General features: G+C 38.6%; 1 pseudogene; it reads right to left on the bottom strand.

Annotated features, from left to right (window-relative positions):
- Positions 1–422: 422 nt before the first annotated feature.
- On the bottom strand, positions 423–17738 carry LOC135277012 (tigger transposable element-derived protein 1-like; annotated as a pseudogene).
- Between the last annotated feature and the right edge of the window lie 5541 nt (positions 17739–23279).

Raw genomic sequence — 23279 nt, 5'->3', positions numbered from 1 at the left:
ACAGCTTCATTTAGTAGTTATATGTATAATGTATAGTATAACTACTATATATCTATGAATGATATATATCTCTATCCCTCTATCTATCGAATGGGTATTCAAAACAAGCTAGAAACATCAATCCTGTGACTTCAGGAAATTGCTTAAGAAGCAGGGCAACATGATGCCTTAAATTTGATGTAAGAAATATATTTAGTAAATAATGAAGTAGTTGGTACTTTAAATGGAAAGCTGAGGCAAGAGAATCGCTTCAACCTGGGAGGCAGAGGTTGCAGTGAGCCAAGATTATGCCATTGCACTCCAGCCTGGGCAACAAGAGTGAAACTCCATCTCAAAAAAAGAAAACAAAAAGTACATACATTAATTTAAGAATATTTTATCACTTAAAAAATGCTAACAATCATCTGAGCCTTTAGCCTGAGTCACAATCTTTTTGCTGGCAGATGGCCTTGCCTCAATATTGACGGCTGCTGACTGATCAGGGTGGTGGTTGCTAAAGGTTGATGGTGTGGCAATTTCTTAAAATCAGACAATGAAGAAGTTTGTCAAATTGACTGACTCTTCCTTCCACAAATAATTACTCTGTAGCATCTGATGCTGTATGACAGCATTTTACCCACAGAACTTCTTTCAAAGTTGGGATCAACCTTCTCAAACCCAGCAACTGCTTTATCAATTAAGTTTATTGAATATTCTAAATCCTTTCCTGTCATTTCAACAATGTTCACAGCACCTTCATCAGGAATGGGTTCTGCCTCAAGAAAGCACTTTTTAAACTCATTGAAAAGCAGCAACTCCTCTCATCTGTTCAAGTTTTATCACAAGATTGCAGCAATTGGCTGGTCACGGTGGCTCACGCCTATAATCCTAGCACTTCAGGAGGCTAAGGCAGGAGGACCACCTGAGGTTAGAAGTTTGAGACCAGCCTAGCCAACATAGCGAAACACCATCTCTACTAAAAATACAAAAAATTAGCCAGGCGTGATGGCACATGCCTATAATCCCAGCTACTCAGGAGGCTGAGGTAGGAAAATTGCTTGAACCTGGGAGGCGGAGGTTGCAGTGAGCTGAGATCGCGCCACTGCACTCCAGCCTGGGTGACAGAATAAGACTTGATCTCTCTCTCTCTCTCTTTTTTTTTTTGTTTAAAGACGGGCTTTCACCATGTCAGTCAGGCTGGTCTTGAACTCCTGACCCCAGGTGATCTGCCCACCTTGGCCTCCAAAGTGCTTGGATTACAGGCGTGAGCCACCATGCCCGGCCAAGACTCCATCTCAAAAAAAAAAAGAGATTGCAGCAATTCAGTCACATCTGGCTCCAATTCTAATTCTAGTTCTCTTGCTATTTCCAACACATCAGCAGTTTCTTCCTCCACTGAAGTCTTAAATCCCTCAAAGCTATTTATGAGGGTTATAATCAACTTCCAAACTCCTGTGCATGTTGGTACTTTGACCTCCTCCCATGAATAATGAATATTCTTAATGGCATCTAGAATGATAAATCTTTTCCAGAGGGTTTCCGTTTTTGGTTTTTGTTGTTGTTGTTGTTCCTGTTTTTGCCTAGAAGCTTTAGAGGAATCACTATCTATGACAGTCGTAGCCTTAGGAAATAAATTTCTTAAGTAATAAGACTTGAAAATATAAATTACTTCTTAATCTATGGGCTGCAGAATGGATGTTGTATGAGCAGGCATAAAAACAACATTAATCTCCTTGTACATCTCCATCAAAGGTCTTGGGTAACCAGGTACATTGTGAAGCAGTAGTAACATTTTGAAAGAAATCTTTTTTTCTGAGCAGTAGATCTCAACAGTGAGCTTAAAATATTCAGTAAACCATGCTATAGACAGATGTACTGTCACCCACACTTTGTTGTTCTATTTGTACAGCATAGGCAGAGTAGATTTAGCATAATTCATAAGGGCCCTAGGATGTTCAGAATGGCAAATAAGCATTGGCTTCAACTTAAAGTCACCAGCTACATTATCCCCTAATAAGAGAACTGGCCAGTCATTTGAAGACTTGAAGCCAGGCACTGACTTTTCTTCTATAGCTATGAATGTTCTAGGTGGCATCTTCTCCTAGTATAAGGCTATTTTATCTACACTGAACAGATATTGTTTAGTGACGCCATCTTCATTAATCATTTTAGCTAGATCTGGATATCTTGCTGCAGGTTCTACATCAGCACTTGCAGCTTCACTTTGCGCTTTTATTTTCTGAATCAGCGTCTTTCCTTAAACTTCATGAACCAACCTCTACCAGCTTCAAAGTTTTCTTCTGCAGCTATCTCACCTCTCTCAGCCTTTATAGAATCAAAAAAAGTAAGGGCCTTACTATGGATTAGGCTTTGACTTAAGGGAACATTGAGGCTGGTTTAATCTATCCAGACCACTTAAACTTTCTCCGTATCAGCAATAAGGTTGTTTTGCTTTCTTATCATTTGTGTGTTCACTGGAGTAGTACTTTTAATTTTCTTCAAGAACTTTTCCTTTACATTCACAACTTGGCTGTTGGGTGCAAAAGTCTTGGCTCTTGGCCTCTTTTGGCTTTCAACATACCTTCCTCACTAGGTTTAAACATTTCTAGTCTTGATTTGAAGTAAGAGACGAGTGACTCTTCTTTTCACTTGAACACTTAGAGGCCACTGCAGGGTTATGAATTGATTTAATTTTAATATTTTGTGTTTCAGGAAATAGAAAGGCCAGAAGAGAAAAAGAGAAATGAGAGAACAGCGGGTTGGTGGAGCAGTGAAAACACACATGACATTTATCAATTAAGTTTGCTGTCTTACATGGGCATGGTTCATGGTACCCCAAAACAATTATAATGGTAACATCAAAGATCATTGATTACAGATCACCATAACAGATACAATAATAAAGAAAAAGCTTGAGATATAGCAAAAATTATCAAAATGTGACAGAGACATGAAGTCTGCACATGGTATTAGAAAAATGGCACCAATAGACTTGTTGACACAGGGTTGCCACAAACCTTGAATTTGTAAAAATGCAAAATCTGCTAAGTGCAATAAAGCAAAGTGCAATAAAATGAAGTCTGTTTGTATTTCCAGAAGTGGATTGTGGAATCATATGGTAGTTCTATTTCTTTAGTTTTTTGGAAAACTCCCCTACTGTTTTCTAAGCTGTACTAATTTACAATACTACCAACAATAGACAAGGGTTCCCTACTCTCCACAGCTTTCATCTTTTTCATGATAGCCAATGTAACCTCTTTGTGGTTTTAATTTGCGTTTTTCCTGTAATTAAAGATGTTGAGTATGTTTTCATATATCTGTTGCCCATTTGTATGTCTTCTTTTGAGAAATGTTTATTCAGGTCCTTTGCCCATTTTTAAAGAGTTATTTGTTTTCTTGCTATTCATTAGTTTGAGTTCCTTGTGTATTTTGGATACTAGCTCCTTCTTTGATATATGATTTGCAAATATTTTCTTCCAGTCTGTTGGTTTCTCTTCACTCTGTTCATTGTTTTCTGTGCTGTACAGAACCTTTCTAGTTCAATGCAATACCATTTGTCTATTTTTGCTTTTGTTGCTTGTGTTTGGGTGTCTTATACAAGAAATTACTGCCCAGAACAGTGTCATGGAGGTTTTTCCTTATATTTTCTTCTAGTAGTTTTATAGTTCCCAGTATTACATTTTTGTCTGCAATCCATTTTGAGTGTATTTGTGTATAAGAGGTGAGATAAGGATCAAATTTTATTCTTTTGCATATAAATATCCAGTTTTCCCTACACCACTTAATAAAGAGATTGTTTCTTCCCCATGATGTGGCATCAAAGGAATAATTTTAAATTATCAAATTTTATTAAAGTACATTTGAAAAATTAATTGCTAACTTTTTTAAAAATCAGACTACTTCACATAAAAATCACTACTGAATTCCCACATTGTAGAAGAACAAGGGAAAGCACATCAAATTGAAAAATCTATTCCCAAATGAAGTAGGGTTTTGATGTGGTCTAAAATTCAAAAAATTTTGCTTAAAAGTTATTACAAAGCATTGTATAACTAGAGTTCCTTATCTCATCTCTGACCTACCTTATCCCCCTCGGCTATAACAGTTCTCTCTCTTCCTCCCAACATGTATCAGAGTGGGGAAAAACTGTGGCTGACAGAATCATGACAGAGTCCACCAAAGTATATGAAACTGCCCACAGATTGTGAAATGTAAGTCACTGATCTATTTCTTGACTACAGTGAAATCTCAGGTATTTTGTTTTGTTTTTGTTCATTGAGATGGAAAATATAAATGAAAGAAAATGAGCCATGTTGCTTGTTTGATATAATAAGATTTAACACACAGAATTTTGAAAGTTTTCTATTTTATAAAATAGCCCATTTGAGAAATATCAACCAGGAAATTTTTTAATAAAATACACTTATTTACCCAAGGTAAACTTGGAGAGAGATTGATCATGACTGCATCTAATACTTGTGTATCACCTCTGAGGCTTTGGAGGTTAGAGTATTGCCTTTTCCCTTAGGGGGGCCCCAGAAAGTCCCAGAGTTGTCTGTTACTCAGGTACTCCCTTAGCAATGCTTCATTGCTGCTACTACTGCTACCATCACCACTGACAGCAACCACTACTGTTTCCACCACATATTGTTTTTATTTTATGTGAAGCACATCATATGAATAATTTCTAATGTTCACAATAATCCTAGAAGTTAGGTACTATTATAGTCGTTTTATATATAACTCAGTGAATACATTTTCTTGAGGCCACAGGCTAGTAATCATAAAAAATGGAACTGAATACAGGATTACTAAAGTCTTCTCTTTACACCATGTTGCTCCATATGACATCTGCTCTCCCACCAAAACTTTTCATGTCATGGCTCACTCATTTAGGACATACTTTCTTTGGTTTATTTGGTACAATGTTGCAAACTGATGAAGATTTAAGTTGTCATTTTTCCTTAGATAATATCTTAAATAAGACCTTCCATTCCCTAACTCCCAGAAGTGATTAATGACAGGAATCTTAAGCTATTACTGTAGCTCTATTTTGGTATTATTTTTGCCCCAGAGGCATGTAACACTCTGCTGAAGTCATGCTGTTTGTGGTCATATCCTCTGTTGACATCAGACTGACTCAGCTGGCACCGTGGGATCTGGAATCTAAAGGTGATATCAGCAGATTTTTTTTTTTTTTTGAAGGGCCAGGTGGCTGAGATTTTTTGGCTTTGCAGGCCATGCACTTTCTGTTGAGACTTCTCTGCCATAACTAATGCACTCTGCTGTTGTAAGGTAAAAGCCCCAGGAAACAGTATAGAGTTGGGCATGGCTGTGTCCTAACAAAAGTTTATTTATAAAAACAGACAATGGGCCATATTTGGTCTACAAACTAGTTTGTCTATTCCTGGTCTAAGCTTGGTCTCAGACCAGCTCTGTGATTCTGGGGAAAGATACTCAAACTTTCTAAACTTCACTGTCCTTATCAGTAAACGTGGGGATACAACTACCATATCAACTAACCTATAAAGATGATAAGGTTGTATTGAAGATGAAATTAGATAATTTATGTAAAATTATTTGATACACTACCTACTACTAGTGTAATTGTTTAATAATGAGTACATAAAACATTGAAGCTTAACCAACTAATATTGGCCTCCCGTAAACTATCACCTTTATTTTCCATTCTTTTGTCTCTCTACACAATTCTCCATCTATTTTTCCCTGTTTACTCTTCCTCCTACACACATGCCCATGTGTGCACATGCACACACACACACACACATCCCACATGCCTGTGTGCACGTGCACACACACAAAGTCCCACATCCCTAGTGCTATATTCTTACTTGCCCCAGCTCTACCCTTAGGCCCTCTTTTCCCATCCACTCTCCACTAGCCTTGATTTTTACATGCTCCCTCTCATTTTTCCATCTTCAGATTAGACAAAAATAAATATCATAACTGGTCCAACTTTTTTTCTAAATGGGATGATTTGTAATAAATGGCCTATTCCAAGATGCCCCTGGAGCAGCTCACAAGAAAAAAACTAACAATTCAAGTGGAGAGTGTGATTCTTTGCAGAGTACATTAGGTTACTTCTAAGAAACTCACTTATAGCCAACAGCAGTAACACAGCTCTAGAAAACTGGAGAAATTTGGGCTTAGAGGATGCCATGTGAAGCTACTTCCACACATGGAGTTGCATTTACAGAGCAGAAGCTATGGACAGTGTGCAAAGGCAGTGCAGCTAGGGAGAAAGGCTGAGTCTGAACTCATCTGCCACTTGCTGAAATGAACAAATTTTTAAAAATAATGGGTTTATGGTAGTGGTGTGCTGCTGAAATGGCTCCCTTGGGGAAAGAAAAACAGAGGGAGGTGGGAGAACAACCTGATTTGTAGAATTTATTAACTTCCATGGTGTAAATAGGGGTGTCCAATGTTTGGCTTCCCTGGGCCACACTGGAAGAAGAATTGTCTTGGGCCATACACAAAGTACACTAACATTAACAATAGCTAATGAGCTATTTAAAAATCACAAACAAAAATTCATAATGTTTTAAGGAAGTTTATGAATTTGTGCTGGGCTGTATTCATAGCCATCCTGGGCCACATGAGGCCTACAGGTTGAGCCTCACAAGCTTGGCATAAATAATTCCATGATGGACAATGTCAGGCTACCAATAATTTAATAACTGTTAGATCATAAAATTGCTGAATACTTCCCAATCACTTGTTCTTGCCAGCTCTGACACATCACTGGCTCCATCCATCACTAGCTTCAACTATTGGGCAGTTTAAATGATATAAAAGAATCTACCTCTAATAGTCCCTAGAGGAATGAAAACCCCCAAATTTTCTAACTCAGATCAAGTAAGTCTACAATCAGAGCATTTTCTCCATTTCTTAATCCTTATTTCCAATAAAATGCAAAGATATTAAGGTTTTCCTCCGAATAAAGTAGCATAATGAGTTAATAAACTATTTTATTCGTACATACACACACATACACATTTTAATACTTTTTTTATAGACTAATGATTCTTTTTCTCCCTGAAGTTATGCACTCTATATGTTCTTTTGTACATGTTAGGAAATGACAATTAGAAATCTAGGTTCTTGCTATTCAAAGTGTGGTCCTCAAAGAAGGAGAACCACATCACCTGAGAGCATATCAGAAAATTGAAATTTCAGAACTCAGGATTCAAGATGGCCAGTTAGGAGCAGCTCAGGATTGCAGCTCCCAGTGAAAGTGCAGAGGGTGAGTGGACGCCGCATTTCCAAATGGATTTTTATTGCCCACAGACCAGGAGATCCCCAGGCAGAGGAGCCCCATGGGTCGCCAGAGCGGCTGTTTTGGCCGGCGCAGCTGTTTTGCCAGAGCCCTGACACAGTGCTTCCCAGTGCAGAGTAAATGGGACTGTGTCCCCACTTAGCCAGCAAGGGGAGCTGAAACAGGGAGCCAGGCCAGGAGATTCCCGGGCAAAAAAGCACCACAAATCTCAGAGCCGCAGTTTCAGCCGGTGCAGTGGGTCACCGCATGGGAAATCACACAGATCCCGGTGCCTTGTCAACAGGCGACCAGGACACCTGGGAGAGAGCCAACTGTTCAACTAAAAAACGAAAGGCTCTGAGGCAGGGAGCCAGGTGATCAGGGCCAGCTGGTCCCACTCCCACAAAAACAAAAAAACAGCAATTGGAAACGCTCTGGGTTGAGAGTTTCACAGCAAGCACAGCTGAACCCGGGATGGTCCAGCTCTGTGGGGGAGGGGCATCCACCATTGAGGCACTCCACCACTATGGAGGCAGTCCACCATTGCTGAGGCAGCCTGCCGTTGCCGAGGCAACCCACCATTACAGAGAGAGTCCGTCATTACAGAGGCGGGCCACCATTGCTGAGGCAGTTCTAACTACACCCATATAAACAGGACTGCAGGGAAGTTCACACAGCAGCTGGGCGGAGCCCACAGCAGCTCAGCGAAGCCTCTGCAGGCAGAGAGTGACTAGGCTGCCTCTTTGTGGGCAGGGCAGCCCTGAAGAAAAAAAAAAGGCAGCAGCACAGCAGAAACTCATAAAGCCCTAACTCCCTGGGACAGAACACCTGGGGAAAAAAAGGGGTTTATGAGTTCTGCTGAGGCAGACTTAAACTTACCTGCCCAGCAGCTCTGAATGAACAATGGAGCTCACAGCTCAGCACTTGAGCTACTATAAAGGACAGACTGTTTCCTCAAGCAGCTCCCTGACCCCCGTATATCCAGAGTCACCTCATAAAGAAGAGCTCAGACTGACATTTGGCAGGTATCCTTCTGGGACAAAGCAGAAAAAGAAACTGGTAGCAACCTTTACTGTTCGGCAGCTGCTGCAAGTGATCCCCAGGCAAGCAGGGCCTGGAGTGGACCTCAGCAGTCCTACAGCAGAGAGGCCAGACAGTTAAAAGGAAAACTAAGAAACAGAAATAACTTCATCATCACAAATAGGACGTCCACTCAGAGACCCAATCAGAAAGTCAACAACTACAAAGTTGACAGGCAGATAAGTCCACAAAGATGGGAAGAAACCAGCACAAAAAGGATGAAAACACCCGAAACCAGAACACCTCTCCTCCTACAAGGGATCACAACTCCTCACCAGCAAGGGAACAAGACTGGATGGAGAATGAGTGTGATGAAATGACAGAATCAGGCTTTAGAAGGTGGGTAATAATAAACTTCCATGAGCTAAAAGAACATGTTCTAACCCAATGCAAAGAAACTAAGAACCTTGAAAAAAGATCTGATGAAATGCTAATGAGAATGGACAACTTAGAGAGGAATATAAGTGAATTGATGGAGCTGAAAAACACAACATGAGAACTTCGCGAAGCATGCACAAGTTTCAACAGCCAAATTGACCAAGCAGAAGAAAGGATATCAGAGGTCGAAGATCAACTCAATGAAATAAAACGAGAAGGCAAGATTAGAGAAAAAAGGGCAAAAAGGAATGAACAAAGTCAACAAGAAATATGGGACTATGTGAAAAGACCTAATCTACGTTTGATAGGTGTACCTGAAAGTGGCGAAGAGAACGAATCCAAGCTGGAAAATACTCTTCAGGATATTATCCAGGAAAACTTCCCCAACCTAGCAAGACAGGCCAATATTCAAGTCCAAGAAATACAGAGAACACCACAAAGATATTCCTCAAGAAGAGCAATCCCAAGGCACATAGTCATCAGATTCACCAGGGTTGAAATGAAGGAGAAAATGCTAAGGGCAGCCAGAGAGAAAGGTCGGTTTACCCACAAAGGGAAGCCCATCAGACTCACAGCAGATCTCTCAGCAGAAACCCTACAAGCCAGAAGAGAGTGGGGGCCAATATTCAACATCCTTAAACAAAAGAAGTTTCAACCCAGAATTTCATATCCAGCCAAACTAAGCTTCATAAGTGAAGGAAAAATAAAATCCTTTGTGAACAAACAAGTACTCAGAGATTTCATCACCACCAGACCGGCTTTACAAGAGCTCCTGAAAGAGGCACTACACATAGAAAAGAACAAGCAGTACCAGCTACTCCAAAAACATACCAAATGGTAAAGAGCATCAACACAATGAAGAATCTGCATCAACTAACGGGCAAAACAGCCAGCTAGCATCAAAATGGCAGTATCAAATTCACACATAACAATATTAACCCTAAATGTAAATGGACTAAATGCCCCAATCAAAAGACACAGACTGGCAAATTGGATAAAAAGCCAAAACCCATCAGTGTGCTGTATCCAGGAAACCCATCTCACATGTAAGGATACCCAAAGGCTCAAAATAAAGGGATGGAGGAAGATTTACCAAGCAAACAGAGAGCAAAAAAAATCAGGAGTTACAATTCTCATCTCTGATAAAATAGACTTTAAAGCAACAAAGATCAAAAGAGACATAGAAGGACATTACATAATGGTAAAAGGATCAATGCAACAAGAAGAGCTAACGATCCTAAATATATATGCACCTAATACAGGAGCACCCAGATACATAAGGCAAGTTCTTATGTATCTTGTGGCTCACGCCTGTAATCCTAGCACTTTGGGAGGCCGAGGTGGGTGGATCATGAGGTCAAGAGATCAAGACCATCCTGGTCAACATGGTGAAACCCCGTCTCTACTAAAAAAAAAAAAAAAAAAAATTAGCTGGGCATGGTGGCGTGTGCCTGTAATCCCAGCTACTCAGGAGGCTAAGGCAGGAGAATTGTCTGAACCTGGGAGGCGGAGGTTGCAGTGAGCCGAGATCGCGCCATTGCACTCCAACCTGGGTAACAAGAGCGAAACTCCATCTCAAAAAAAAAAAAAAAAAAAAAAAAAAAAGAGACTTCGACTCCCACACAATAATAATGGGAGACTTTAACACCCCATTGTCAATATTAGACAGATCAACGAGACAGAAAATTAACAAGGATATCCAGGACTTGAACTCAGACCTGGAACAAGCAAACCTAATAGACATTTACAGAACCCTCCACCCCAAATCCACAGAATATAGATTCTTCTCAGCACCTCATCACACTTACTCTAAAATTGACCACATAATTGGAAGTAAATCACTCCTCAGCAAATGCAAAAGAAGGGAAACCATAACAAACAGTCTCTCAGACCACAGTGCAATCAAGGTAGAACTCAGAATTCAGAAACCAACCCAGAACCGCACAGCTTCATGGAAACTGAAGAACTTTCTCTTGAATGTTGACTGGATAAACAATGAAATGAAGGCCAAAATAAAGATGCTCTTCGAAACCAGTGAGAACGAAGACACCACATACCAGAATCTCTGGGACACATTTAAAGCGGTCTCTAGAGGAAAATATATAGCAATAAGTGCCCACATGAGAAGAAAGGAGAGATCTAAAATTGACACCCTATCATCAAAATTGAAAGAGCTAGAGGAGCAAGATCAAAAAAACTCAAAAGCTAGCAGAAGTCAAGAAATAACTAAGATCAGAGCAGATCTGAAGGAGATAGAGACACAAAAAACCCTTCAAAAAATCAATAAATCCAGGAGCTGGTTTTTCGAAAAGATCAACAAAAAAGACCACTAGCCAGATTAATAAAAAAGAAAAGAGAGAATAACCAAATAGATGCAACAAAAAATGATAAAGGGGATATCACCACAGATTCCACAGAAATTCAAACCATCATCAGAGATTATTACAAACAACTCTATGCACATAAACTAGGACACCTGGAAGAAATGGATAAATTCCTGGACACTTGACTCCTCCCAAGCCTAAACCAGGAAGAAGTCGAAACCCTGAATAGACCAATAACAAGGTCTGAAGTCGAGACAGCAATTAAGAGCCTACCACCCAAAAAAAGCCCAGGTCCAGATGGGTTCACAGCCGAATTCTACCAGACATACAAAGAGGAGCTGGTACCATTCCTTCTGAAACTATTCCAAATAATCCAAAAAGAGGGAATCCTTCCCAAATCATTTTATGAGACCAACATCATCCTGATACCAAAAACTGGCAGAGACTCAACAAGAAAAGAAAACTACAGGCCAATATCCATGATGAACATAGATGCAAAAATCTTCAATAAAATACTGGCAAGCCGATTGCAACAGCGCATCAAAAAGCTTATCCACCATGATCAAGTAGGATTCATCCCGGGGATGCAAGGCTTGTTCAACATATGCAAGTCTATAAACGTAATTCACCACATAAACAGAACCAAAGACAAAAACCACATGATCATCTCAATTGAGGCAGAGAAGGCCTTTGAAAAAATTCAACAGTGCTTTATGCTAAAAACCTTCAATAAACTAGGTATTGATGGAACGTATCTCAAAATAATAAAAGCTATTTATGACAAACCAACAGCCAATATCATACTGAATGGGCAAAAACTGGAAGCATTCCCTTTGAAAACTGGCACTAGACAAGGATGCCCTCTCTCACCACTCCTATTCAATATAGTACTGGAAGTTCTAGCCAGAGCAATCAGACAAGAAAAAGAAATAAAGGGTATTCAATTAGGAAAGGAGAAAGTCACATTGTCTCTATTTGCAGATGACATGATTGTATATCTAGAAGACCCCATCGTCTCAGCCCAAAATCTCCCAAATCTGATAAGCAACTTCAGCAAAGTCTCAGGATACAAAATCAATGTGCAAAAATTACAAGCATTCCTATATACCAATAACAGACTTAAACAGAGCCAAATCAAGAACGAACTGCCATTCACAATTGCTACAAAGAGAATAAAATACCTAGGAATACAACTAACAAGGAACGTCAAGGACCTCTTCAAGGAGAACTACAAACCACTGCTCAATGAAATAAGAGAGGACACAGACAGATGGAGAAACATTCCATGTTCATGGTTAGGAAGAATCAATATCATGAAAATGGCCATACTGCCCAAAGTAATTTACAGATTCAACTCTATCCCCATCAAGCTACCAATAACCGTCTTCACAGAACTGAAAAAAACCACCTTAAATTTCATATGGAACCAAAAGAGAGCCCGCATAGCCAAGTCAATTCTAAGCAAAAAGAACAAAGCGGGAGGCATCACACTACTGGACTTCAAACTATACTACAAGGCTACAGTAATCAAAACAGCATGGTACTGGTACCAAAACAGAGATATAGACCAATGGAACAGAACAGAGGCCTCGGAGGCAGCACAACATATCTACAACCATCTGATCTTTGACAAACCTGACAAAAACAAGCAATGGGGAAAGGATTCCCTGTTTAATAAGTGGTGTTGGGAAAACTGGCTAGCCATATGCAGAAAGCAGAGACTGGACCCCTTCCTGACACCTTACACTAAAATTAACTCCAGATGGATTAAAGACTTAAACATAAGACCTAACACCATAAAAACCATAGAAGAAAACCTAGGCAAAACCATTCAGGACATAGGCATAGGCAAGGACTTCATGACCAAAACACCAAAAGCATTGGCAACAAAAGCCAAAATAGACAAATGGGACCTAATCAAACTCCACAGCTTCTGCACAGCAAAAGAAACAGTCATTAGAGTGAATCGGCAACCAACAGAATGAGAAAAAATTTTTGCAGCTTACCCATCTGACAAAGGGCTGATATCCAGAATTTACAACGAACTAAAACAGATTTACAAGAAAAAAACAAACAAGCCTATTCAAAAGTGGGCGAGGGATATGAACAGATACTTTACAAAAGAAGACATACATGAGGCCAACAAACATGAAAAAATGCTCATCATCACTAGTCATTAGAGAAATGCAAATCAAAACTACATTGAGATACCATCTCATGCCAGTTAGAATGGCGATCATTAAAAAATCTGGAGACAACAGATGCTGGAGAGGATGTGGAGAAATAGGAACACTTTTACACTGTTGGTGGGAGTGTAAATTAGTTCAACCATTGTGGAAGACAGTGTGGAGATTCCTCAAGGACCTAGAAATAGAAAGTCCATTTGATCCAGCAATCCCATTACTGTGTATATATCCAAAGGATTATATATCGTGCTACTATAAGGACACATGCACACGAATGTTCATTGCAGCACAGTTTACAATAGCAAAGACCTGGAACCAACCCAAATGCCCATCGACGATAGACTGGACAGGGAAAATGTGGCACATATACACCATGGAATATTATGCAGCCATCAAAAACGATGAGTTTGCATCCTTTGTAGGGACATGGATGAACCTGGAAACCATCATTCTCAGCAAACTGACACAAGAACACAAAATCAAACACCGAATGTTCTCACTCATAGGCGGGTGTTGAACAATGAGAACACATGGACACAGGGAGGGGAGCACTATACACTGGGGTCTGTTGGGGGAAAATAGGGGAGGGACAGTGGGGGATGGGGAGTTAGGGAGAGATAGCATGGGGAGAAATGCCACATATAGGTGAAGGGGAGGAAGGCAGCAAATCACACTGCCACGTATGCACCTATGCAACAATCTTGCATGTTCTTCACATGTACCCCAAAACCTAAAATGCAATAAAAAAAAAAGAAAATTGAAATTTCATATTGCACACTTGATCTAACAATCAGAATGTGCATTTTAACCAGATTTGTATGTGCATTAACATTTCAAAAGGACTGCTCTAATGTCCATTCAATTTACACTTAGGAGATAGACAAAAACTCTGATGAAATTTGCTATTGGTCATACCACAAAAACAAATAATCCATCTTGTCCCTTGCAGTAATTTTTAAAATTCTATATAGATTCTTTTTCTTTTAAGACTTTAAAATATTCCAGAAGTAGTGGGATTTAAAACATAAAAGCAAACTGTCTTTTGCAGAATCATGACAGTTTACTCCTAGGTAACTACCAAAAAATAAGGCAAATTAGACAAATGTTCTTGTGTGGGTTCCAATCTTCCTCTTCAACCTTATGTCCATCATTTAATTGTATGCTGTGATAGAAAGAATAATCCTCCCCTAAAATGTCCACTCTTAGTCTCTGAAGCCTGTGAACATATAATCTTACATAACAAAAGAGACTTTACAGATTGATTAAGTCAAGAATCTTGAGATATTACCCTGGATTATCCAGGTGTGCCCAATGGAATCACAAGGTCCTTAGAAAAAAGAAAAAAGAAGGCAGGAGGGTAAGTAAAGATGTGATCATGGAAGCAGAGGTTGAAGTGAAGCAGGAACACAAGCCAAGGGACATGGGTAGCCTCTAGAAGCTTGAAAAGAAAAAATATATATATAAACACTTTTCCCCTAGAACCTCCAGAAGAAACATGATCCTGTCAAACACCCTAATTTTAGCCCAGCAAAACCCATTTCAGACTTCCAACCTCCAGAATTGTAAGAAAACAATGTATGTTGTTATAAGCCACTAAATTAATAAGAACATGTTACAGCATCAATAGGACACTAATATACATGCCTTTCTCCCAGACTAGACTGTGAGTATTTCAAAGAGATGACTATATCTTGTACATTTTGATTGACTCCAGTGTTTAGCCAGTAGGTTATTAATAATAATTTGAAGAAGAAATGAATGACTGATGTAGCAAACCATTCTTCTACACTGCAGCTAAAACTGATCTCATTGTCTCACTTCCTAAAACCCTGCAGTGGGTGTCCATTACTCTTAGAATAAATAAAACATTTAACATGCTATAAGTATCTGCATGGCCAAACCCATGCCCACTGGTTTAGCTGTGCCTCCAGCACTCACTTTCAGCTCCATTGACCATTTTTCATATTGAATCCACTACAGCAAGAACTCTTTCCCTCCCCTTTTCCTGTAGCTCCCCTCTACAGGTCAATACCTATTTCTTTCTTCCATTGCCTCTCAAATATCACTTCCACTTTGTAGATTGTATTCCTTTCTTTTTTAGGACTTATCTTCAATCATAAATATGCAGTTTTTCTTCTCTACTAGATTCTAGGCTCTATGAGAGCGGAGACCATGTCTATTGTACACTTCAGCACTTACTTCAGGGCCTGGCATAGAGCAGGAACTCTGTAATTATTTGTTGAATGAAAAGTATTTGTTAAAAAGTTAGTCATTGAATGTATAAAATAAAAGAAAAATGCTCTAGTGATTTCTCAGCTTCTAACTCATAAGGAATTTTAAGGTAGAAAAACAATTTTAAGAAAAACTGAACTTTCTGGAGTCCTCATAGTACACAGTACCATTTTTAGATTTCATTCTCTAACCCTGATTTAGAATCCTCCACATTGAGCTACTGCCCACATTTAACAGTAGTTGTCATCTTTCTGTTAGGGAGCTGTTAATGACTCCCCAGATTGGTTAAGGTCCTTCAATCAACATTTCCTTCTAGGGCTGTTACTCAGAGCCAGTGCTGTGTTAGAGTCAATTGTATGCATCTCTTTCCAATTTTGCAATTCTTCCACTTTGGTATTTTGAAATCTGCTTTGGTAGGAGTATTTACACACCATGGAAATGAGCAAATGCTACAAATCAGTTTTTCTTTTCTTTTCTTTGAGCCAGTTGCTAAACATAAACCTACAGAACACTACCTGGAGCCTCTGTTTCAGAGACATATTAAATGGTACAGAGCCTAATATATGAAGCCTTGAGACATTGCCAGGAAATTCTAATATGGGAGCACCAATTCTAAATTCATTGTGTCAGGTCAGGCTCTGAGAGAGTCATCTTCCCTCAAACCTCATTCTATCATAAGCTCCCACTTCTCCCCAAAGTCAGCTAGTTTGAATGGCCTCTGATTCCTCTTAAAATTAAAAATTCTTCAAATTCATATATAGCACTCTTCCTTGATGGAGCTGGGCATTAGGGTCTCCTGGGCTTTAAGGTTGTCAGAGGAGAAAGAATTTGGATGACAAATCCCAAATACATTACTTTACATTCAGAACTCATATATTTCAATTATTTAGAATTATAATCTCATGGATGTATGCTTATGGGCTCAAACAGTTTAGAAGGTATAATAAAAACCATGCTTAAGTATCTCAATCTACATTTCAAGGGGCCTTCTGGTTTTGGCCAAGCAAAAAAGCAATATTCATTTACCTGCCTCATAAATGTCTTGAACACTCACAGGAGGATAGACAGGACCCTTACAGTGACCACCAGCTGAACAATAGCCTTAAATAGTTACTTTCTCTCAAGGTGGAAAAGCTCATGTAGTGTTTTTTTAGGGCTTTTACTTACTAACGATTCAAATCTCATTTAACAAATGCTTAATGGGGTGATAAAGTCTCTTTAAAGGCTGCTTATCAGTGTTCTACACACAGTAGGGTTTGGCTAAATGATGGAGAGTGATTTTAACCATTTTAAGTGCCCATTAGCATCCATTAACATAAAAGTTAATTACACTTTGTTTCACCATTTTTACCGGGTTAAAAAGCTCATTCTTTCATCCAGGGTGTTTCGGATGCTGCTTTGGCACACAGCAATGGATGTCTATATCTTCCAATTCTAAAAGAATTCAGTGTATGAAAGAAAAAAATGCACTAGTAAGAAATTAAGGTAATCAGTAGATTAAGAGAACATACAAAAAAGAAACAATAAAATGAGGTAAAAATAAAAAATTGATTTCTGGAATCCTGTTCAAGATGGCTAAGCAGAAGAATTTCATGTCTGTCTCCTTCACCTGGAATAAACAGAGTAGGATACAGACAGTCAAACGTTGAACACATTATCCAAGAGAAAATGGTGGAACTCAGCAGGGGAGTGACAGGGGACACAAAGCATAAAGGAGAAGGAGAGGCAATCTTGCTGGCTGAGATCAGCTGGAAGCCAGAAGCTCCCTGGGGAAGGGATGAGTAATAGAATTCCAGCAGCCTACATTCCCACCTGGAACTGTGCAATTCTGGCCACAGGAGAACCCCTCAATTCTCCCAACTACTGAAACTAACATAGGAAGCTGCCAGGAGTCTGTGGGACAGAATTGCTCCAGAGAGGGAGCTCATGCTTTGTGAAACCTAAGCAGCTATAGCAAGACGCCATTTTCAGAACTCTTCCAGCAAACAGCATGCTATCTGAAGAACCAGAAACGCTGGGACTTGACATTACAGAACATAGATTGTCACGTCTGGACTGCCACTGAAGAGGATGTGGCTGCCATTGGTGGACGTAGCCTGGGTTGGCAGATGGGGAACATGGATCCCTTTCACACTTCAGTCCTGGGGGTCCCAGGGGAGTAAGCCAAGAGCACTCCTTCAGCTGGGGCCATAAAGCAAGTGTGGCAGGGATACAATCCCTGAATCTAACATAGGTAGCTGCCAGGTGTCCATGGAATGAAACTGCTCCAGACAGGGAGCTCATGCTGGATCACTCCAGCATTTCTGAGACCTAAGTGGCCACAACAAGGTGTCATTTTCAAAACTAGCCTCTGGCAAACTGCATACTTCCCTGGGACCCAGTGGCCTTAGGACTGAAACTCAACCTGTCACTGCTGGGTCAGAGGAAGGAGCAGAGCAGGGAGTAATCCCACAGCTGGGAAGTGAGTGAGGCTTGTGTGGCAAAGGCCAGTATCAAAAAGCAAACAACACTAGAATCCAAGACAGGGATTTGAGTGGGCATAAGGTGCCTCTGATAATTGGTTGTGAGCTGAATGTAATCTCCTGCAACCATAGCAGGTGAAGGAGAAAGCCCTGCCCGGACTAGGGTGTGAAAGGGACAAATATCCCCCACCTGCTGGCCCAGGTTACGGTCACCAATAGTGGCTGTACCCTCTTCAGTGGCAAGGCCTAAGTTCAGCTGCTATCGCATCTCACCTGAGCACTCCTCCTGGAGCCTGAGGATCACCCTGTTCCCACCCATTATGGGTGGTACCTATGCTCACCATTGGTGGATCTGAGAGCAAGCTTGCTCAGGCCAGCTTTGCCACCTACTCCAAGACATAGCATGTAGCCTCGGGTCCTGGGGATTGCTCAACCCAATCCACTACTTTGGACACCTCAGCACTCCTCCCAGGGACCCGAGAATGGCCTAAATTCCTAGTCACTACCACTCAGCTGGCTCCCAGCTGCAAGTGCCACTTGTGGGCCTGGAGACTGGCTTTGTCAGCCTATTGTATCTACCACCAACATTAATGCACAGAACTTGGGACCCAGATAATCAACTCATCAATGCTACTCTTATGCCATCTGGCTCCCCAGGGGCATAAGAACCTGCTGGCCCATTAGGTCTACTGTTGCCACTATTGAAACCTGAGGAAGTCACATAGAGGCCCAAGAATAAATCCACTGGTAACTGTTGGCACAGGTGCCAGCATGCCCTGTCATGGGGCACAAAGATAGGCATGTTAAGACCACCTCTGCCACCATTGGAGACTGAAGACTGGCACATCTGGCATCCCAGTCCCCAGCACAACTTCACCACAGCCTCCACTAACTGTATCCTAGCCCACTGAAGAAATCACAGATACCATTAATGCTATTTATAGCCAAATAAATCATAGACTATATTATTACATGCACCCAGGATGAAAGACAAAATATCTTACCCAACCAACACCATAGATACAAACAACTTCAGGAAAAAGTCCTACCCTATGAAAGTAAATTGAAAAATAGGAAGAAGTGACTGTTACACTAGACGTTCATATATGAAAGTAAGGACACAAGAAACAGTATAAAGCAAGGAAATATAACACCTCCAAAGGAACACAATACTCTTCCAGCTATAGATATTAAACAAAAAGGAAAATTTTAAATCCTAGATATAGAATTAAAATATTAATTTTAAAGAACTTTGGTGAGATACAAGAAAACATTGAGAAACAATATAAATAAATCAGGAAAACAATCCAAGATACAAATGAGAAATTTATCAGAGATAGATATTTTTAAAAAGAGATAAATAGAAATTCTGAAAATGAAGAATTCATTGAAGAAAATACAAAATACATTTAAAAGCTTAAGGAATAGACTAGGTAAGCAGAAGAAAGAATCTCAGAACTTGAAGACAAGTCTTTTGAAATAATCTAGTCAGACAAAAGTAAAGAAAAAAGAATTTAAAAAATGAGCCAAGTCTTCATGACATTTTAGAAAACATAAGGTGAGTGAATTTACAAATTATCAGTCTCCTTAAGGGCAAAGAAACAAATAAAGGATTAGAAAACCTATTTAACAAAATAATAGATGAAAACTTATGTGCAGCAAAAGATCTATTCATTCAAATACGAGAGGCTTAATGATGCCCAGATACAAAGCAAAAAGTCATCCCCATAGACATTATAATCAGTCTGTCTAAAATCAAAGTTAAAGAGAAAATCCTAAAAAAAAAAGCAAGATAAAAGCATCTAGTCACCTATAAAGAAAACCCCATTAGACTAACAGCAAATTTCTAAGCAAAAACCTTACAGACCAGAAGAGAATGGGATGATATATTCAAAGGGCAGAAAGAAAATAAAACCTGCTATCCAAGAATACTATATCTAGCAAAATTATCCTTTATAAATGAAGGAAAAATAAAGTAATTCTCAAACAAATAAATGCTGAGGATACTTGTTACCATTAGACTTGCCTTACAAGAAATGCTCAAGGAAGTTCTAACTTGAAAATGAAAAGATAATATTTACCATTGTGAAAACAAACAAAAGTATAAAACTCACTGCTAAAGCAATCACACAAAAGAGTAAGAGAAAGGACCTAAATGATACCACTATAAAAATCCACCAATCCAAAACAACAAACTATAAGAGAAAAAGAAAAGAACAAAGAATATATAAAACAACCAGAATAAACTTAACAATATGACAGGAACAAAGCTTCATATATCAATAATAATTTTAAATATAAACATTAAATTCTCCTCTTAAAATATATAGAATAGTTGAATGAATAAGACATGAGCTCAATATATGATGCATAAAAAACTAACCTTAGCAGTAAAGACACATATAGACTGATAGAAAAGCAATGGAAAAATATTTTCCACACAAATAGAAATCCAAAGTGAACAAGAGTAGCTGTACTCATATCAGACAAAGCACACATTAAGCCAAGGACAGTAAAAACAAGACAAAGAAGGTCATTATATAATTATAAAGGGATCAATTCAGCAAGAAGATATAACAATTCTAAATAGATGTGCACCCAATGCTGGAGCAACCAGATTCATAAGCAAATATTGCTAGATCTAAATAGAAAGACTGAAATATAATAATAGAAGGGACTTCAACACCCTCCTTTCATCATTAGACAGGTAACCTGGACAGAAAAGGAACAACAAAACATTGGGTTTAAACTAGGTGTTGGATCAAATGGACTAACCTGACATTTGCAGAATATCTTATCTAAAAACTACAGAATGAACCTTCTTTTCATAGACACACTGAACGTTCCTTCTCCAGGATAGCCCATGTTAGGTCACAAAATAAGCTTCAATACATTTTTAAAAATCAAAATCATACGAAGTATTTTCTTGTACCACAATGGAATAAAACTAAAAAGCAATAGCAAAAGGAACTCTAGAAAATATAGAAATACATGGAAATTAAACAACATGAGGCAACTGAATTTCCTGAATGACCATTGGATTAACAAAAAATTATGAAGAAAATGAAAAAATTTCTTGGAACAAATAAAAAGGTAAATATAACACACCAAAACCTGGGGGATATAACAAAAGTGGTGCTAAATGAGGGATATTTATAGCAATAAATGTCTACATCAAGAAAGTAAAGAGATTACAAACCAATAATCTAAGAAGGCATTTCAAGAAACTAGAAAAGAAAGAGCAAGCCATACCCGAAATTAGCAGAAGCAAAGAAATAGCAAAAATCAAGCAGCACTAAATAAAGTGGAGACTTAAAAAAAACACATACACACAAAGTTGGTTCTTTAAAAAGATAAACCAAATTCATAAATTGCCAGCTAGACTAACAAGAAAAGCAGAGAGAAGAACCAATAAACAAAAACAGAAAAGAAAAGGGACTTGCAAATAATACCACAGAAATACAAAAGATCATTAAAGACTATAGATTATTATGAACTACATGCTGGCAAACTGGAAAGACATGAGGAAATAGATACATTCCTAGGTAAGTTATATGTTATAACCTACCAAGATTGAACCAGGAAAAATAGAAAACCTGAACAGACCAATAAAATTAGTGAGATTGAATCAGTAATAAAAAGTCTTCCAACAACAACAGAACAACGAAGTCCAGTACTGGATAGATTCACAGCTGAATTCTACCAAACATACAAAGAAGAACTGATAATACCAATCCTCCTGATACTATTTCAAAAATTCAAGGAGGAGGGGATTCTCCATAACTTAAACTAATATGCCAGCATTACCCAATTCCAAAACAGTAAAAAAGCTACAGACCAATATTTGTGATTAATATAGATGTAACAATCCTCAACAAAATACTAGCAAACTGAGTCAAACAGCACATTAAAAATATAATGCAACATGATCTGGTGGGATTTATTCTAGGGATTCAGGATGGTCCAACATAAGCAAATCAATAAATGTGATACAACACATTAACAGAATGAAGGACAAAAACCATGTAATAATCTTAATAAAGGCAGAAAATGTAGCTGATAAAATTAATCATCACCTCATGATAAAAACTCTCAACAAACTAATCATAGAAGGAACATACCTCAAAATAATAACGTCCATATATGACAAACCCACAGTTAACATCATATTAAATGGGGAGAAGTTGAATGCATTCCCCCTAATAACTGGAACAAGACAAGGATGCCCACTATAACCACTCCTATTCAACATTATAATGGAAGCTCTAGCCAGAGAAATCATGCAAGAGAAGAAAATAAAAGGCATCCAAAGTGGAAAAGCGGAAGTCAAATTATTTCTGTTTGCTGATTATAAGATCTAATACCCAGAAAACCAAAGTCCACCAAAAGTCTCCTAGTAGATTTGCAAAATGAATTCAGTGAAGTTTCGAGATACAAAACCATGCACCAAAATCAATAGCATTCTTATACACCAATAACATAAATCAAGGCAGCAATCCCATTTACAATAGCTACCAAAAAATGCTATAAATAATTTTAACAAAGGTGGTGAAACATCTCTACAAAGAAAACTACAAAACACTCATCAAATAAATTGAAGATGACACAAACAAATGGAAAAACCAACCAAGCTCATGGATCAGAAGAATTAATACTGCCAAAATGGCCATGCCTCCCAAAGCAATATACAAATTCAATGCTATTCCTGTCAGACAATCAACTTCATTTTTCACAGAACTAAAAAAAAAAAAAAAAAAAAAAAAACTATTCTTAAATTCATATGGACCCAAAAATCAGCCTGAAATAGTCAAAGCAATCCTGTACAAAAAGAACAAAGTGGGAAATATCACATTACCTGACTTCAAATTATACTACAAGGCTATGGTAACCAAAACAGCATGGTACTTGTATAAAAATAGATACATAGATCAATGAAACAGGATAGAGAACCCAGAAATAAAGCCACATATTTACAGCCAACTGATTTTTGACAAAAGTATTAAGAATGTGCATTTGAGAAAGGACACCCTTTTCAACAAAGGTGCTGGAAAAATTAGCCGTATGCAGAAAAGTGAACCTGGACCCCTGTTCTCACCATATATTAATACAAAAGTCATCTCAGATGGATTAAAGACTTTAACATTAGACATAAAAACTATAAAAATACTAGAAGAAAATCTAGGGCTAACTCTTCTAGACATTGGTCTAGGCAAAGAATTCATGACTATGACCACAAAAACACGGGGAACAAAAACGAAATAGACAAATGGGACTTAATTAAACTAAAAAGTCTTTGCACATCAAAAGAAGCAATCAACAGGGTGAACATACAACCTCTCTTTTTCTTCTTTCTTTTAGATTT

The sequence above is a fragment of the Aotus nancymaae genome, unplaced genomic scaffold, assembly GCF_030222135.1.
Source record: "Aotus nancymaae isolate 86718 unplaced genomic scaffold, 86718_ANA_hifiasm-v0.15.2.pri h1tg000029l, whole genome shotgun sequence".
Lineage (NCBI taxonomy): Eukaryota > Metazoa > Chordata > Mammalia > Primates > Aotidae > Aotus > Aotus nancymaae.
This window is presented reverse-complemented; position numbering and strand designations above follow the sequence as displayed.